Below are 17,259 nucleotides of genomic sequence, written 5' to 3'. Positions count from 1 at the left end.
CTAATGCCTGTTTTGTGCAGTTATCGGTGTAGAAAGAATGGTCTTGATTGCAGAACATCTTGACCGTTCTCCGTCAGGAGTCGAAAACTTTGACTTGCGTTTTCCTAACCGAACGCTCAGTCAAAGTGGGGGCTTCTGTAGAAACCTAATTTGTGTCTCCCCATTGGGATGATGATGATACAATTATCCTTATTAGGCGGTTGGAGCAACTCCGTGCGGAAGTCCCAATTACTAAGAATATTTCCAAAATCCAAGAGCTAAAATCCAATCCCCGAGGCCGTTCCCATTCCGGAACTCGGTACAAAATACAATTTCCAAAAATAAATTTCAAAATCCAAGTACAATCTCACCCAATGGGCTATGCCATTGGTTTTACAATGCCTTTTCCAGTCGAAATGACACTAAGCAATCCAAATTCGGGCGCCGACCCACAAAACCGAGCAAGCCGGGCCTCGTCCCGTAAAATCGAGTTCAAAACCCCGAAAATGGCTAGTTTTTAGTCGCAAACTTCCTTAATCATGAAGAAAACACTACGTGCCAACTTCATACGATTCGTACGAAGGTACACCATTACAAGCCAAAACAAGGACGACATCTTTCGTCCTTGTTTGGCAGCTTCTGCGCCACGTCATCAGCGCCTGGCGGTGGCAGCTGCGCTGGACGCTGACGTGAGCTGGCGTTTAGCAGCCGCTTCTCCTATTTAAACCCCTAATTCTGAGCATTATGGGGAGGCAAAAATCAAAACACAGCGTCGTAATACAAAAATTGCCACTCAAATAAAAAATACAAAAATCCTCCAAAATCACATACAATTTTCAAGTTCTAAGCAATTGGGAGCTCTAAAAGGAATTCTTGCCTAAACCTAACTAGGTAATTCCGAATCCCACCCCTAATCAATCATGTTTCTTTGATTTTCTCTTTCAAAAATGATTAGTAAGTTGGCATTTTTAATCCTAAAAGTGTCATTTACAACAATCATACATTTCTTACAAAATCCAAACTTTATGTGATACAAAAATACAAACTTTCAAGATTCAATGATGTTCAAAGTTGTTTGTAATCACTTCTTTGAACTAGAATCACCTTCAAAACATGGAGTAATCAAAGATGATGGCTTTCTAATGTTTAAAGGTTTAATCTTTGAGATTCAAGACTCCATTCTTCAAATTTCAAGATCCGATAATGTTTAGGGTTGTTTGCAATCACTTCCTTAAACTAGGATCATTTCAAAATAAGAGCTCATCAAAGAGCAAGCCTTTTCAACATTAAAAGGTCCAATCTTTGAGATTCAAGACTCTTAAATTCAATATTTCAAGTTCAAGTTCAATATTTCAAAGTTCAACATTTGAAGTTCAATATTTCAAGTCCAATATTTCAAGATTCAAACTTTTCAAGTTCAAGTTCTATGTTCAAAATCGAAGACACTTTAGGTCGAGCAACTTGACCTAAAGTAGAGATTTTTGCTTTGAGTCCGTGTCGGGCGCACTTATTTTTAAGGAGTCGTTTGGCGTTTGGATCTCATGTGCTAAAATTCAAGTTCAATACCGCACTTTCAATTATGCAAGTTCAATACCGCACTTTCAATTATGCAATTCCAATTCCGCACTTTCAATTATGCAATTTCAACTCCGCACTTTCAATTATGCAATTTCAATTCCGCAACTTTACTTTCCTAGTCCTTCTAGGCAATGTGGTTCTACCTCCTAGTCCATTTCTAGGTGGTCTTGTGCTTTACTAATTCCGCACCTATTTTGCATTGTGATGTTGCTTTACTTGCGTATTGCTTTCATCACCTAACATGCTAAATACAACAAGATACAAGGTTACCCCACGCTTAACAAAGATAATATTTGGACAAACCGATCTTAGGTTCCCTTAAATTAACTTTAAAGCAAAGTGACCACAATACAAACTAGAAATTCGATTTGTTCTAAATTCAAACCCACATAGTCTAAACTAGGGTATTTTCGAAAATGTTGTGCCACGCATTTAAATCATTTTTAAAGCTCGTGGAATAAGCATCTCGTTCCCTTGCACGGATCTCACCCATCCGTTTCTAAGATTCAATGCCTTATCCTAATAGAGTCACCTTTTCGGTCTTTCCAAACGAGACCCTAAATAATGTTTGGTGGCGACTCCTTCAAACTACAAAGATATGAAACGTTTCTAAAATAACCGCCCCCGTAGGGGAAAAAAAGGCAAGTACATGAAAAATAACCCCTACAGGAGGTTAGAAATCTATGGCTTGCTTTATGTGCAGATGGTGTGAATTTATATGGAACTCTAAGCAGTCAACATAGCACATGGTCGGTTCTTCTAGCAATTTATAATCTTCCTCCATGGTTGTGTATAAAGCAGAAGCATATCATGTTATCACTCCTCACCTCGGGGCCTAGGCAACCTGGAAATAACATAGATGTGTATCTGACTCCACTCATAGATGATTTGAAATTATTGTGGAATGAAGGTGTTTCAATGTTCGATGCACACACCAACTCAAGCTTTACATTGCGAGCTATGGTTTTTTGTACCATAAATGATTTTCCGGCATATGGAAACTTGTCTGGATACAAAACCAAAGGAGAACAAGCATCTCTATTATATAAGCCATCTCCTGAGGTTATTTTAGTAACTTAACTTTTTGTGTCCACCATGAAAAAGACTAAAATACCCCCCACCTCTTGCACTCGAACCCTTTGCGTCCCTCCTCCGCCGCTTCTTTCACTCTCACTTTTCTTTCTCCTCACTGTTCTCTCTCCTCACAATACCAATTTCTCCCCTCTTCGGCCAACGAACGGCGGCCCGCCACTGCCCTCGAAGATAGTGGTTCATTTCAGTTTCCAGTTTGTCACTCCAATCCCCTTTAATCCTAGGATTGAAGTTCAAAAACCTCGCCGCCTCCTCCCTTCTAACCACCTTCTCCCGCCTCAGCTCCACCAAAACCTGCGACACCGTCACATCCTTCCCTAGAGATATACTCGGTTCCTTCAATTCTCATTATGGGCCCTCCTCGGCTTCCCCATCGCCGTCATGTGGGACCCAATTGTCAGCCCACATGGTAGCCCCACCGCCCCCTTAAACTCCTCCGCCGTCATTGAAACCTTTTGCGGGCACTGGATCTATTTGGGTTTGATTCTGATTTGGTTTTCTCTCAAAATTACTAGGTGCAAAATCATTAGGCAACCGATATCGAGTATTCCGGCAATAATTTGAAGGATATCAAGTATGATACAGCAACCGAGGCAGCATCGGTCGGCCCTTTTCACGTTGAATCTCTTCAAAAATCAAAACCCTCATCATCATCTAACCAGTTGAGTTTCTGATAAGGGAGCTTCAAGCTCGCCTTTAATGGTGATCAGTCAGATTTGATTAAGAGAGAAGAAGAAGAATATTAAGAAGAAGAAAGAGAAAAGTGGGAGAGTTTTAGAAAGAGAAGAGAGAGATTAGGAGAATACGCATTTCATTCATTGATTAAAAATGAAATGTACAATTGGTCTTAATATAATGCTGCCAAAAAACAGCTAACCAATTTCTTAACAAACTCCTAAAATTCAGGAAATAACAAACAAAAAGGCTTAACAGATTTTCCCGCCAAAAGCAACGGTCCTTTATTTAAACTTCCCACATCATAACTCCCCTCCTTAACAGACTTGTCCTCAAGTCTGCAGAACAAAAGATGGAAACTTAGCCTCAAAATCAGCAGCTACTTCCCAAGTGGCTTCATGTGCAGCAAAACCTTGCCACTGAACCAAGTACTAGACCTGTGGTGCATTCTGAAACTTCACTACTCTTGTCTGACGAACAGCAGCAGGTTTGAGAGGAGCGTGAGCTAAATCAATACCTTGAAACCAATCTGGAATATGGGATGCTACAGGAAGGGAACCCCTAAACATCTTTAACTATGACACATGAAAGACATCATGAATTTTGGCATCCACAGGTAATTGCAGTTCGTAAGCCACTTTTCCCACAGCAGCCAAAACTTTAAATGGACCATAAAGCTGATGTGCCAGTTTCTGATTGGATCTCCTTTGCACAGTTTGTTGCCTGTATGCTTGCAACTTCAACCAAACCCAATCACCAATGCTGAAAACTCTCTCAGTCCTATGTTTATCAGCCTGAACTTTCATCCTCTCTTGTGCTTTAGCCAAATGAAACTTAAGAGTGTCAATCATTCTTTCCCTTCTGAGCAGACTTCTATTTGGGAAGTCCAGTGATAAAATCCATGGATACATCAACCCAAACCTCTTCTGGAATAGGCAATGGCTGAAGTAGTCCAGGGTAAGCTGAATTGTCAAATTTGGAAGCTTGACAAGTCACACAATGTCTAATAAAGTGTTTGACATCTTTGGTCAACCCTTTCCAAGTAAAAATGGACCTGACCCTGTAAAGAGTGAGTTCTCTACCACCATGTCCACTCTCAGGTGAAGTATGAAGCCAACCAATGATTTTTTTCTTAAGCTCATTATCTGGTCCCACCAAAATCTTGTTTTTCTTTCTAAGCAAACCATTCTGTAATGCAAACCCTTCTACTGGAAAACCATCAGTAAGGGATTGAATGGCAGCTTTGAGAGCATCATCAAGTTGATAGCTTGCCAGAATCAAGGTGGACAGATTTGAATCAACAATAGAAAGTGCCATGAACAAAACTTCAGCTCCGTGAACCCTAGAAAGAGCATCAGCTGCCACATTTTCCTTCCCACTTTTATACTGAATTTCATAATCAAACCCCATTAACTTAGACAACCAAAATTGTTGAAAAGGTGTTGAAATTTTCTACTGAAGCAACCATTTAAGGCTTTTTTGGTCTGTTCTAATGATGAAGTGATTACCAATGAGATATTTCTCCCATTTCTGAACAGCAAATACAATTGCCAACAACTCCTTTTCATATACTGACAGTTGTTGCCACTTAGGGCCCAAAGACCTGCTTATAAAAGCCAAAGGGTGCCCATCTTGCATCAAAACTGCTCCAATTCCTTTCTGAGATGCATCTGTTTCTACAATAAATTGTTTCTCAAAATTAGGGACAACAAGCACAGGTGCTGTAACAAGTGCTGTCTTGAGAGTCTCAAAAGCCAGCTGAGTTTTATCACACCAATTGAAACTGCCCTTCTTTAATTGGTCTGTGAGTGGCTTACTAATCATGGCATAACCTTTCACAAACTTCCTGTAATAGCCTGCTAACCCCAAGAATCCTCTAAGTTCCTTTAAAGTAGCAGGAACTGGCCAACTCTGGACTGCATTAATCTTGTTTGGATCAGTTTGTACACCACTGTGAGATATAAAGTGACCTAAGTACTCCACTTTGTCAGTGGAAAAAACACATTTGCTAAGCTTAGCAAACATTTGGTCAGCTTTCATCAAATCAAACAGAAGTGCAAGGTGAGTCCAGTGATCATCAAGTGTCTTGCTGTAGACTAAAATGTCATCAAAAAATACCAAAACACACTTTCTTAAGAGGGGTTTGAACACCTGGTTCATCCAATTCTGAAAGGATGCTGGTGCATTGGTAAGGCCAAAGGGCATATCCAAGAACTCATAATGGCCTGTATGTGTTTTAAAAGTTGTCTTGTATATGTCAGAAGGAGTGACTCTCATCTGATGATACCCAGCCCTTAAATCCAACTTAGAAAAAACAGCTGCACCAGATAATTCATCCAACAACTCATCTATCACAGGGATTGGAAATTTGTTCTTAACTGTTCTATTATTAAGCTCCCTATAATCAACACATAACCTCCAAGTACCATCTTTCTTCCCCACCAAAACTACAGGAGAAGCAAAAGGGGAAGCACTATTTTGAATAATGCCTCTATCTAACATTTCTTGCACCAACTGCTCAATAACATCCCTTTGCTTGAGTGGGTACCTGTAGGGTCTAATATTAACTGGATTTGCATCTGGCAGAAGAGGGATAGAATGATCAAAGACCCCCCTCAAAGGAGGTAAGTCAACAGGATCATCAAATACACATTTATAGTTGAGTTTGAGCTCCTCTAACTCATCACATGTGGAGATAGAATGAAAAGATGTCTCAGTAGATTCTGTGTTTAGGTAAGTGGAATCCTGTACCTGAATCAAACATAAGTGTGCTGCTGTATGAAACAACTTAGGGGAAGGTTCTCCTTCAATAACCTTCATTTTCTTACTGGGAATGCCTTTCAGCAGGATCTAAATGATTGCCATCAGCCACAGTGATGGCTTGTGGTGGTATTTTCTCCACAACACAACCCAATTTTTGAGCCACATTTAAATCCACAAAATTGTGAGTGCTGCCAGAGTCAATCAATATTTGTATGGACTTCCCTTTCACAATTCCCCTCACTCTCATGGTACTAAATCCTTGACTACCAGAGAGAGCACTCATTGATATTTGGGGTTCACCAACTTCTTTTTCACCCAAATCCAGTTCCTCCACATCACTGAGTTCCTCTACATCTCCTGGAATCTCTATTGTAAATAGTTGTGGCTCCCTAAACTGGCACTTATGGTTTCTGTCATAAGGTGAGTCACAATAATAGCACAAACCTTTGGCAATCTTTTCCTGTCTCACATGTGCTGGAATGTACTTGAAATTTTTGGTTCTTTGTTGTGGATATTTGGTTAGGGACAGGGTTGTGTTTGACTTGGTTTGTGGAGTTGGAAGAAGGGGTGGTTTGGTGTTGGATAAGATAGGTACAGATTGTAAGGGTTTAGGATTATAGATTGGCTGTTTGTAAGATTGTTTAGGGGTGTTAACCAGCAGATTCTCCCCCTATAATCTAGCCAAATCAATGGCCTCACCAATGCAATCAGGTTCAAAAGCTTTAACAAAGGGTTTAACAGTTGATTTTAATCCACCAACAAAACTTTCAAGGATATATGCATCTGGTAAAATATGGTTGTTCATCATCATGTTAGATCTCAAGTTCTCAAACTCATCAATATAGTCCTCAAGTGTGCCAGTTTGCTGCAACTTATTAAAGTTTTCCACAACATTATGAGCTGAATTATCCCTGAATCTAACATATAAATCTGCTACAAAATCATTCCAATCAACTATTATACTTTTCCTAACAGCCAAGTAATTCATCATCCACCCTTCAGCCTTATCAATCATATTAAGAGAAGCTAAATCTACTCGTTGTTCATCAGGAATTTTGCACAATGAAAAATACTTGCAGCATTTTTTTACCCAAATCCTAGGGTTGGTACCATCAAATTTAGGGAATTAAAGTTTTGGATTCATACCTAGAGGTCTAGGAGAGTGATGCCTCGAGCTGGAAAAGGAATTATCATCATTGATGTTCGCATAATCCTTGAAGGCTTGCATCAGTTTCATCATCTCATCAAACTTTTGATCAATCCTTCGATTTTGATCCTCTAATTTGGAGCTTTGTTCCTCCAAACGTTTTTCCAGATTTTTGAATTGTTCATCCATTGCTGCCCTCCTTCTAGTAGCCAGAGTGGATCAGCACGAGTTTAAGCAAGAGATCGAGCAACGGAGTGGCTCTGATACCAATGATAAGGGAGCTTCAAGCTCGCCTTTGATCGTGATCAGTCAGATTTGATTAAGAGAGAAGAAGAAGAATATTAAGAAGAAGAAAGAGAAAAGTGGGAGAGTTTTAGAAAGAGAAGAGAGAGATTAGGAGAATACGCATTTCATTCATTGATTAAAAATGAAATGTACAATTGGTCTTAATATAATGCTGCCAAAAAACAGCTAACCAATTTCTTAACAAACTCCTAAAATTCAGGAAATAACAAACAAAAAGGCTTAACAAATTTTCCCGCCAAAAGCAACGGTCCTTTATTTAAACTTCCCACATCAGTTTCCCAATTTTTTATTTTCGATTAATCAGAGAATTTTTCTTCACTTATGTCAATTTCGTGTTATCTGAATTTGGATTTTTTTTTTTTGGGTGAAGTTTTACAGAGGCAATGGCTTCATTCATCAGGCATGAAACTATTCTTCATCAGGTATAAAACTATGAATATCATCTTACCATTTTTTTAAATGGCTAATTGATTGTAAAATACAATCTTTTGTCAATCAATTGAAAAAAAATTACATTCTTATTTCTAATTCTTCATGTATGCGGTCAATTTGATTCATTTTCTCATCTGGGTATCTCTTAAAAAAAATCCCCAATTACTTTGAGCTTATTATTTTTTTAGCTGATCACTATGAAATTTTTGTGGTGAATTTGTTATTTTTTCACTGTTTGATGTTCTTGGATATTAACATCAGAGTTATTCTTACAGGGTGATAAGTCTGACAATAAAGCTGGGATCAGCTTCGACGAGCACAACGAATTGGCATGTAGAATGCACTAGCTTCTCTGGTAATCTGGTTGATGTTATAGGACTTTCATCAGTGTCTTCACCTCACTTATACAACTACTTTGTGTTAATTGAATTTTATGCAGTTTTTTTTACTGCAATAACGTACTGATTTGCTGGGTTTGTTGATCACTCTGCTGACTGTTCATCATGTCTTACATTTTCGTGTTTATGGGTTTTTATTTTATGCCTTAATCACCTTAATTGATGGTTTTTGTCTCAAATTAGTGCTAATTGAGTTACTGTGAATTAAGTGGGGTTTCCCTGCTATCTTTGCGGGTTGAGTTTCTGTTATTTTTACTGGGTTTGATGATAATTTGTTGTTATGGATTTGATTTTGTTCATGTCTGATCTTTTGTTTTGGATCAGATCATTACTAAGTTCGTTGTAATTAGTAGTACTAATTATTGTTTTATTTTAAGAGAATTGGTGTTATTATGTTGATCTAGGTTGATTATAGTCGGTGCATTTAATAAAGTAGGATTTAATTGAATTTAAGTCGGTGCATAAATCATCTCCTGGCTAATTTTTCATGTTTGTACTGATTTTTCATGTTTAATTTTCGTACACTATTACCAATTTACATATTCAGATTGCTCAATTCCACTAGAATGGTTAATTCATAATTATTATCATAAAATATTTGATAATTTGATTGTTTTGTTTAATCGGCCTAGCTTTCGGTAATAACACTTTTCGTGTCCCATTCTTGCCACCTTATGTTCCTTATTTTTCTAGATTATTTGTCTCTTATGTTTTAATTCTTCTCATTTTCGTTGGAATATTTCTCTTTTACTTTAAAGTATCTTACTGCAAATACTTTGGTCTTCAGTCTGTTTGAGTCGGAACATGAAGAGTATTTTTGTTGTGGTCTTGGTTTCTTGGCTAAGACTTCTTAATATGATTACCTGTTTCCTTGATCCCGGGAAAGTTTTACCTAATTCGTAGATTTATGGAACTAAAATTCCATATTTTCAATCATATGATTTTGCTTATTGATTGTGAGGAATTCTGTTTTTGTATTTGTCTGGTGATTGTGTATGTAGACATGGTTATCTCCCAACTAAAACTCCACATGTATCACACTTCTTTTATGTTTTCTTTTCGTTCGATTTCATAGGAAGAAAATTTCGGAAATCCCGGATGAAAGACGGCATCGATTGCTATACCTCCTGGATCCTAGGTATTGCTTGCCTGAATTCATCCTCTAATTTTGTTGCTACTTTTTGTTTTAGTTGATATCTTTTGATCAGTTTAGTTGAAACATATTTGTTTAGTTAAGAACGATCAGCTGAGGGCTTTTTGGTTTATTATATTAGAGGCTGTATATTTTGTAATCTTTCTTAGCTGACATTGAATATGTTTATAAATTGATCCCTTTTAAAAGTTTAGATCTTAGTATTCTTCTGTTTTACATGTTTTCTTACTGCAAATTCTTTTCAGTCTGGTAAATTGGGAATATGTTGATGCTGCATATCAGAGCATAACTTGCTGCATAATATTTTGTACCGTATAACAATTCCAATCTCAAGGAAACAATGGTTTAGGAATTGGTTCTGTTGTCAGAATCTTACTGATTTATTACTACTCTTTTTTACTACGATTTTTCTATTTTGTCATACTTTTATTCTATTCGTAATGCCTTTTTTAGTAAGTTCCAAAGAAGAAAAGCCCACCCCTCCAAAGTGGCCCCCTCTTCCTGTTGGTTTCATTTTGATCAACTCGGATGCCTCCTTTGTGTCTCCTTTGAACAATGGTTTAGGAATTGGTTCTGAACCATGCTGGTGAATGGCTGGAAGGGCGGACAGCAGCGTGCTATGCCCATGACGTGCTTATCGCTGAACTGTTGGGAATCAAAGTAAGTATTGTCTTGGGTTGAAGGGAAAAAATTGGTCTCATTGTATTATGGGCACCGATTCTCTCTGCTTTCAATGCTATCACCGGTACTTCCTGCTGTAATTCGAGGCAGAAATTGATTGTTGATGTTTGCAGGGCAAAAATGTAGGACCTGCAGGAATGTGTGCTGACCTATGAAGGGCCTAATACTAATAGGGTGGCTGACTTGATGGCGAAAAGCGCAAGAAAGAGTTTTATTTTGCATTCGTTGGCTAAGGTGCAATCCATGCCAAATTCAGGACCTGGTTAGGGTTAACAAATACTAGGATCTAACTACCTTACAGTAGCCAACATGCTTAAACGTACAATTTTACTAAGTTATTAAGTTTTGTCTTCGCCAAACGTAATTTTGATTATTAAAATTTTATATCACACACCAACATTTAGAATATCTTTATTTAATCTTCATTAGCCCGGTTTTGAGCATGATTTTCCCAAAGCGCAAGAAAGAATTTTATTTAACTGTATCAGAGCATTCATTGTGAGGTATGTGCTTGGTACTTTCATCTTTGTCCCATTTAGCACCAAATTTTGTCTGGGTTATTTCCAATTTGACGCAAATAGGTGAAAAATTGGCACAAACTATGATCTGGGGATTGTCAGAAATCAGGAAATTGAAGATGGGTTCTTGAGAAATTTGTAAAGTTGGCCAATGTAAAACGGAGAAGCAGGGTCCAATTTTACTGGTAGCCGTCGTGTTTCCTCACCAACCATGATTACACCCGTGTAAAATTATTTAGGCTGAAAGTAAAATTATTTAGGAATTGCAATGCTTGCCTTTCTCATTCATGTTCTGCCGCTTTATATAGTACAAAAGAGTTTGCAAAAAGCTAAACACTTACTAACATTAATCACCAATATTGTTCAAGAAATTACTTGCGTACTTCGTTAGATAATAGTCAGCACAAAATTTTATATTGCTTGAAGTATAACTGTATAATGGATACCGTATAACTGTATAATGGATACCACCATATATAATTTTAAGCTTTTTTCTAATAATTTTGCACGCATCGCGTGCATATAATACTAGTGCCCTATATGTGAAGAGGACATGGAGCCCACATGGTTTCATAATTTCAAGAAAAATGTTTACCGAGATTTCAGGAAGCACCTCAGTCGATATCACCCTTATCGTAAGAAGAAGAAAGAATTCAATGGGTTCTCCGAGGAAAGAGTAGCTCGTACGCCTTTGACAGGATCATGGGTTTATGAACGAATTAAAAATGTTGAAACCAAATACTGCAAGTGCTTCAAGTCCAAGTCTCAAAAGGGTGTTTTATGGAAGAAAGTATCTCCATTATGAGATCTTCCCTACTGGAGAGATTTGTCGGTTTGGCATTGTCTCGATGTAATGCACATTGAGAAAATGTGTACGATGCTATCATTGGGACTTTGCTAAACATGCCCGGAAAGACTAAGGACAATGAGAATGTGCGCAAAGATATGAAAAAGAGGAACATTCGACCAGATTTGTGGCCTGCTGAAAAATCGGGTGCGGGTGGTACAAAGACCTTAGGTTGGTTGGTATGAAGTCTCATGATTGTCATGTAATGGTTAATGTATTTTTGCCAATTACACTTCGTAGGATATTGCCGAAACACGTGAGACATGTTATAACAAAACTTTGTTTGTTTTTCAATTCTATATGTGCTAAAGTGATTGATCCGGAGAAATTAGATTCTTTGCACAATGATATTGTTGAAACTTTGTGTCGATTTGAAATGTACTTTCCACCATCTTTCTTTGATATTATGGTGCACTTAATTGTCCATTTAGTTTGAGAAATCAAGTTATGTGGTCCGGTGCTCTTACGATGGATGTATCCTTTTGAGAGATTGTTTGGGCATTTAAAAGACAAAACAAAGAATCGGGCAAGGCCGAAGTGTAGTATCATTCGGGGAGTCCTTGAGGAAGAGATATCTCAATATGTAGCTGAATTTTTATCAAGGCTTGAGCAAATAGGTCTTCCAAAATCTCGTCATGCAGGGAGGCTTGAAGGGCATGGGGTAATTGGTAAAAATGTGATCTCGCCTCCATCTGAAAGGAAGAATAAGGCACATCTTTGTGTGTCGCAGTATCTTACCGAGGTCAATCCTTACATAGATAAGCATTTGCTAGAATTGCAACAAAATAATCCTAAATTGAAGGAAAGAGCGTTGATGCAAGAACATAATCGCACATTTGTTGATTGGTTTAAGAAGGAAGTAGCCAAGGAACTAAATCAAAATCATGATGTTTCTGAAATGGTCCAGTGGTTAGCTCAAGGTCCTCGACTATGTGTTCTGTCTTATGAAGGGTATGATATCAATGGGTTCACATTCTACACTAGAAGACAAGATGAAAAGGTGTGGTGTAGGATAGTGGAGTGAAGCATGTTGCATCATCTAGGGTCTATGCAAGAGCTAAGGATAGAAGACCGGTTGATGCGACACAATCATATTATGGTGTTATGGAAGAAATATGGGAGCTTGATTACAACAAATTTACGATCCCTGTATTCCGGTGCAAGTGGGCCAACAACCATAATAGGGTGAAACAAGAAGAAATTTTTTCGGGTTTACATAAAATTGGTTAACTTTGATCGATTAAGTGATAGTGACGAGCCATTCATTCTAGGATCACAAGCTAAGCAAATTTTCTATGTGTTAGACAATGTTGATCCTAGATGGCGTGCAGTTGCCCAAGGCAAGAGAAATATTCTGGGTATTGATGATGTTGTGGATGAAGATGAGTATGACAAGTACGATGAAACACCCCTGTTCTTAACGGATGTTCAACCGTTACCGGGGGAGGAAGATGAAAATAATACTAATCATATGCGTACAGATCATAGAGAAGGAATATGGGTTACAAACCGTAAATGAATAAGATGAGTCAGCTTCTGAGAATAGGTAATTCTAGCTAACTGAATATCAGATTAAGTGTATCTTTTCTAGCATTTAGGAAGGGGTAGTTTGTACTTCCACATCTTTAATTCTTATTTCATACTTCCATTGTGTTCATCTCTATACTTTTCTAACTTTCTTTAATTCTTACTGTACTTCCACATCTTATTTTTGTTCCTGACTGTACTTTTCTAACTTCCTGTGCAGATGACTTGAGATCTCCGAGTCAGAAATTTTCAGAAGCTTTTGGTGATTTCTGTCTTTTCAGAAGTTCTCAGAATTAGAAAATAGTGCACGTATTTACTTTTGGTGAGTTGTGCGTTTTCTCCTAGTGTCGAACTAATTAACATTCCTCCTAGTGTTGAGCTAGAATGACGTAAATCGAAACAAGCGGGCTTAAATGGACTTGAGTTGAATAAATTGACCTAAATTGACCTTAGTTGACTAAATTAGCCTAAATATGTCCTATAACGACCAAACAAGTCTCAAATGTGCATATATTGATTGGATTGAGTCTAGGAAAGTTAAAACTAATCATATGGACCATGTAATTAGTTTGAAATGACTTCTTAGGTTCGTTAGTTTAAAGTTGGGAGCGAAAATGTCTCATTTTAGCATAAATATGAACCATAACGACCACAAATCTTAAATGTGCATAAATTGATTGGATTGAGTCTAGGAAAGTTAAAACTAATCATATGGACCATGTAATTATTTCGAAATGAGTTCTTAGGTTCTTTAGTTCAAAGTTGGGAGCAAAAATGCCTCATTTTAGCATAAATATAAACCATAACGACCAAACAAGTCTTAAATATGCATAAATTGATTGGATTGAGTCTAGGAGAGTTAAAAATAATCATATGTACCCTGTAACAAGCTTGATATGAGTTCTTAGGTTCGTTAGTTCAAAGTTGGGAGCAAAAATGTCTCATTTTGGTTCCTTAAATTAATCTTTAAAGCAAAGTGACCACCATACAATTAGAAATTCTATTTGCTCTAAATTCAAACCCACATAGTCTAATCTAGGGTGTATTTTCGAAACAATGTTGTGCCAACGTACTTGAATATTTCTAAAGATCGCCGAATAAGCATTTTCGTTCCCGAGCCCGGATCTCACCCATCCGTTTAAAGGATTCAAGGCCTTATCCAAAAATAGAGTCATTTTGCGGTCTTCCCAAACGGGACCTAAAATAAAGTTTGGTGGCGACTCCTTCGAGGTGCAAAAACAATTCAACGGTTCTCCAAACGAACCGCCGCGTGCCAACCCCCCTTGTAGGAAACAGGAAAAAAAACACAAAAAACCCCCCTACACTCACCCTCTCACTTTTCTCTCTCCTCTCGCCTTCGGTTCTAGGGTTAGAATTCCTAGATTTCACTTCCTCGCCGTCGTCCCGCACCAAATCGCGTCCCAATCGCCTCCATTCTCAACCGCCCCGGAGGCGGCGTCTCCCCCGGTAGCCAAATTGTCGTCATCGGAGTGTGGGTACCTCTCCCTTTCTCTCCCTTCACATTTGAATCGTTTGAAACAAAGTTGCTTGAATTGTCGCCATCTCTCTAAATTTCAACTTTCTGGGTTCTAACTTCTACTCCATCTCCGATCTCAAATCATTACTGAATCTCTAAATCTGACTCAACAATGTCCGGTTTATGTTCTTGGCTCCACACCAGGATCGTCGAACCCCATCTCCAAATTTTACGCAGGTATTTATATGTGTGTTTTATTACTGATTTTCCTCAAAATTTGGACCTTTTACTTTGATAATGTTTAATTATTGTCACTTTCTGAAGTGGGGTTTCATTATCTAAGTCAAATTATAATTTTAAATGCTTATTTGGTTTCATGATCTATGTCAAATTATAGCTCTAATTTGGGTACAGTAAAATGTTTTTTTTATTTTTTCAATTGAAATGGGTTACATGGGTGCAGGGCCTAAGCTATTGGCGTTTTTTCATCAGCGTTTGGTCTTACATTGCTCATATTCCCAATATGCGGTATGTTTCTTTCTTTGTGTGCATTTTCTTAATTGGTTTCATTATCTATGTCAAATTATAGCTCTAATTTTGGTACAATATATTTTTATTTTTATTTCTTTCAATTGAAATGGGTTACATGGGTGCAGAGCCTAAGCTACTAGCGTTTTCATCAGCTCTTGGTCGTACATTGGGTGTATTCCCAATATGTGGTATGTTGCTTTCTTTGTCTGCATTTTTTTTGAGTTGATAATTTGAGTTGAAGTTCTGCATTTTTGTTGCTGACTTGATAATTTGAGAAATTGGCATGAATGTTTTGTTGCATGGTTAATAATATCGAATTCGAGGAGGTTAAAATTGATCAGCATTTATCTCAAGAATTTGTAGGTATCACTTTTCTCTTTCTAATTCATTTCTTGATTTTATTGGTTGATTTTCTTATCCAAATTCGTTGTTGAACTTATGGAAATTTAATTGGGTTATTCTGGCTTAAAACTTGTGGATTTTTTCAGGATAATATGGCATGATTAACTTTCAATATATAACTGTTTTTGAAGTATTGCGAACTTGAGGACTGCAATCCTGCTAGGACTGCAGTCCTGCTAGGACTGCAATCCTACAGTCCTGTTTCTGCAAATGAACTTGAGGACAGCCTATTCAAAGTGTACTTGGACATGAACTATGCTTAAATTTTCAATGTTTATCATGTTCTTGACGGTTATATATTGAATGTTCGTACCTTTATGTTGTGATTGTTGAAAATTAGGTTTAGTTTTTGTGTTTACTACGTTGCCTAGAACAACAACTTTACCAAATGTGGTTCATTACCGACTTACAATTTTCTAGGTTATTATTCTTCCTATGAAATTCATTAACTTAGGGTGATATTCTTTAGGTATAAGTCAGACCATGGAATGTTCCACTTCTGCATTGCGGACAGTGAGCATGACTGGAGGGAAAGACCAATACAAGTTCATTGAGAACTGCCTTTCAACAACAGATAGGCAAAAGCAACCTTGGCGAATCTAGCAATACAAGTTCATTGAGAACTGCCTTTCAACAACAGATAGGCAAAAGCAACCTTGGCAAATCTTTGCAGTCCATCGTGTCCTTGGTTATTCATCAGACATGGTATGGGAAAGAGGGCTCATTTAAAGAGCCAATGGGGAGAAAAAGGCTTCAAAAGCTTTGGCAAAGGTACAAATTTGATATTTCATTCTATGGACATGTACATAACTACGAAAGGTCGTGCCCTATATACCAGGTATTGCTTGGATTCCCTCACATGTGAACAATATTTTCTTTTACCTAACTACAAGGATTTTTTAATGTTATTCATGAAACATAAAATCCAGTTCCGTTTTTTTCGTGAGAAAAAATATTGCAAGGTAATTCTCATTCTTTCCAGCAGTAACATAAGTTACCCGAAGAGCAGCAAAAAGAATTATCAGAGCTGATGTGTATGAATGACCTTATTAATCAATCAATTTAGTAAAGACAAATGAAAAGACTAAAGGAACAAATTCAACTCTCAACTTAAACTGGTCAATCAGTTTGTTCTGATCATAACAAAAGAATCTCTAATTGGAGTTTATTTGGCTAATTTATATGATGGAAATTGGAAACTCAAGCTAAAATTTTGGAGTTTATTTGGACCAAATGGAGCAATTCCCAACTCTTAAAGAACCAAAATAATCTATTACAAGAGGATCACAGTGATGGACCGTATCACATCTCAGTTTTGGACCATATGAGTATAATTCAAAAGAACAATTAAAATTTTATATGCTCCTTGTGAAGGAAATAATGCCCTTGGTCAAGTATGCATATAATATTAAGTCTAATAAATGCGGTTCAGTATTAGTTAACCAGTTAATAATTCAGTGAGATCAAGTGAGCTGAATGCCTAGCTAGAGGCCGCTTCAGTTCAAGTGGAATTAATTATATTAATCCACAGCTTACTCTTGACTGAACCCGCAGGGTCACACAAATAGTACGTAAACGGATCAAGTATTTAATGGCATTAAATACTCCATCTATGGATATTTGGAATCGACGGATCTTGGTTTCAGTGGGAGCTGAGATCGTCCAAGGCAAGAAATGAATACTCCGGAAACGATGATATTCCCGGAAACGGAAATATGGATCGTATCGGAAATATAAATATTATCCAAGTCGT

General features: G+C 37.5%; 1 long non-coding RNA gene across 1 annotated transcript; it reads left to right on the top strand.

Moving 5' to 3' along the window:
• Positions 1-15,032: 15,032 nt before the first annotated feature.
• On the top strand, positions 15,033-17,034 carry LOC130469145 (uncharacterized). Its single transcript, XR_008929517.1, has 3 exons — positions 15,033-15,101; positions 15,230-15,292; positions 15,976-17,034. It is a non-coding gene; the product is annotated as an uncharacterized lncRNA (long non-coding RNA).
• The last annotated feature ends 225 nt before the right edge of the window (positions 17,035-17,259 follow it).

Source organism: Spinacia oleracea, chromosome 3 (assembly GCF_020520425.1).
Source record: "Spinacia oleracea cultivar Varoflay chromosome 3, BTI_SOV_V1, whole genome shotgun sequence".
In the NCBI taxonomy this organism is placed as follows: Eukaryota; Viridiplantae; Streptophyta; class Magnoliopsida; order Caryophyllales; family Amaranthaceae; genus Spinacia; species Spinacia oleracea.
Note: the sequence above shows the minus strand (reverse complement) of the source record. Positions and strands in the feature narration are given on the sequence as shown.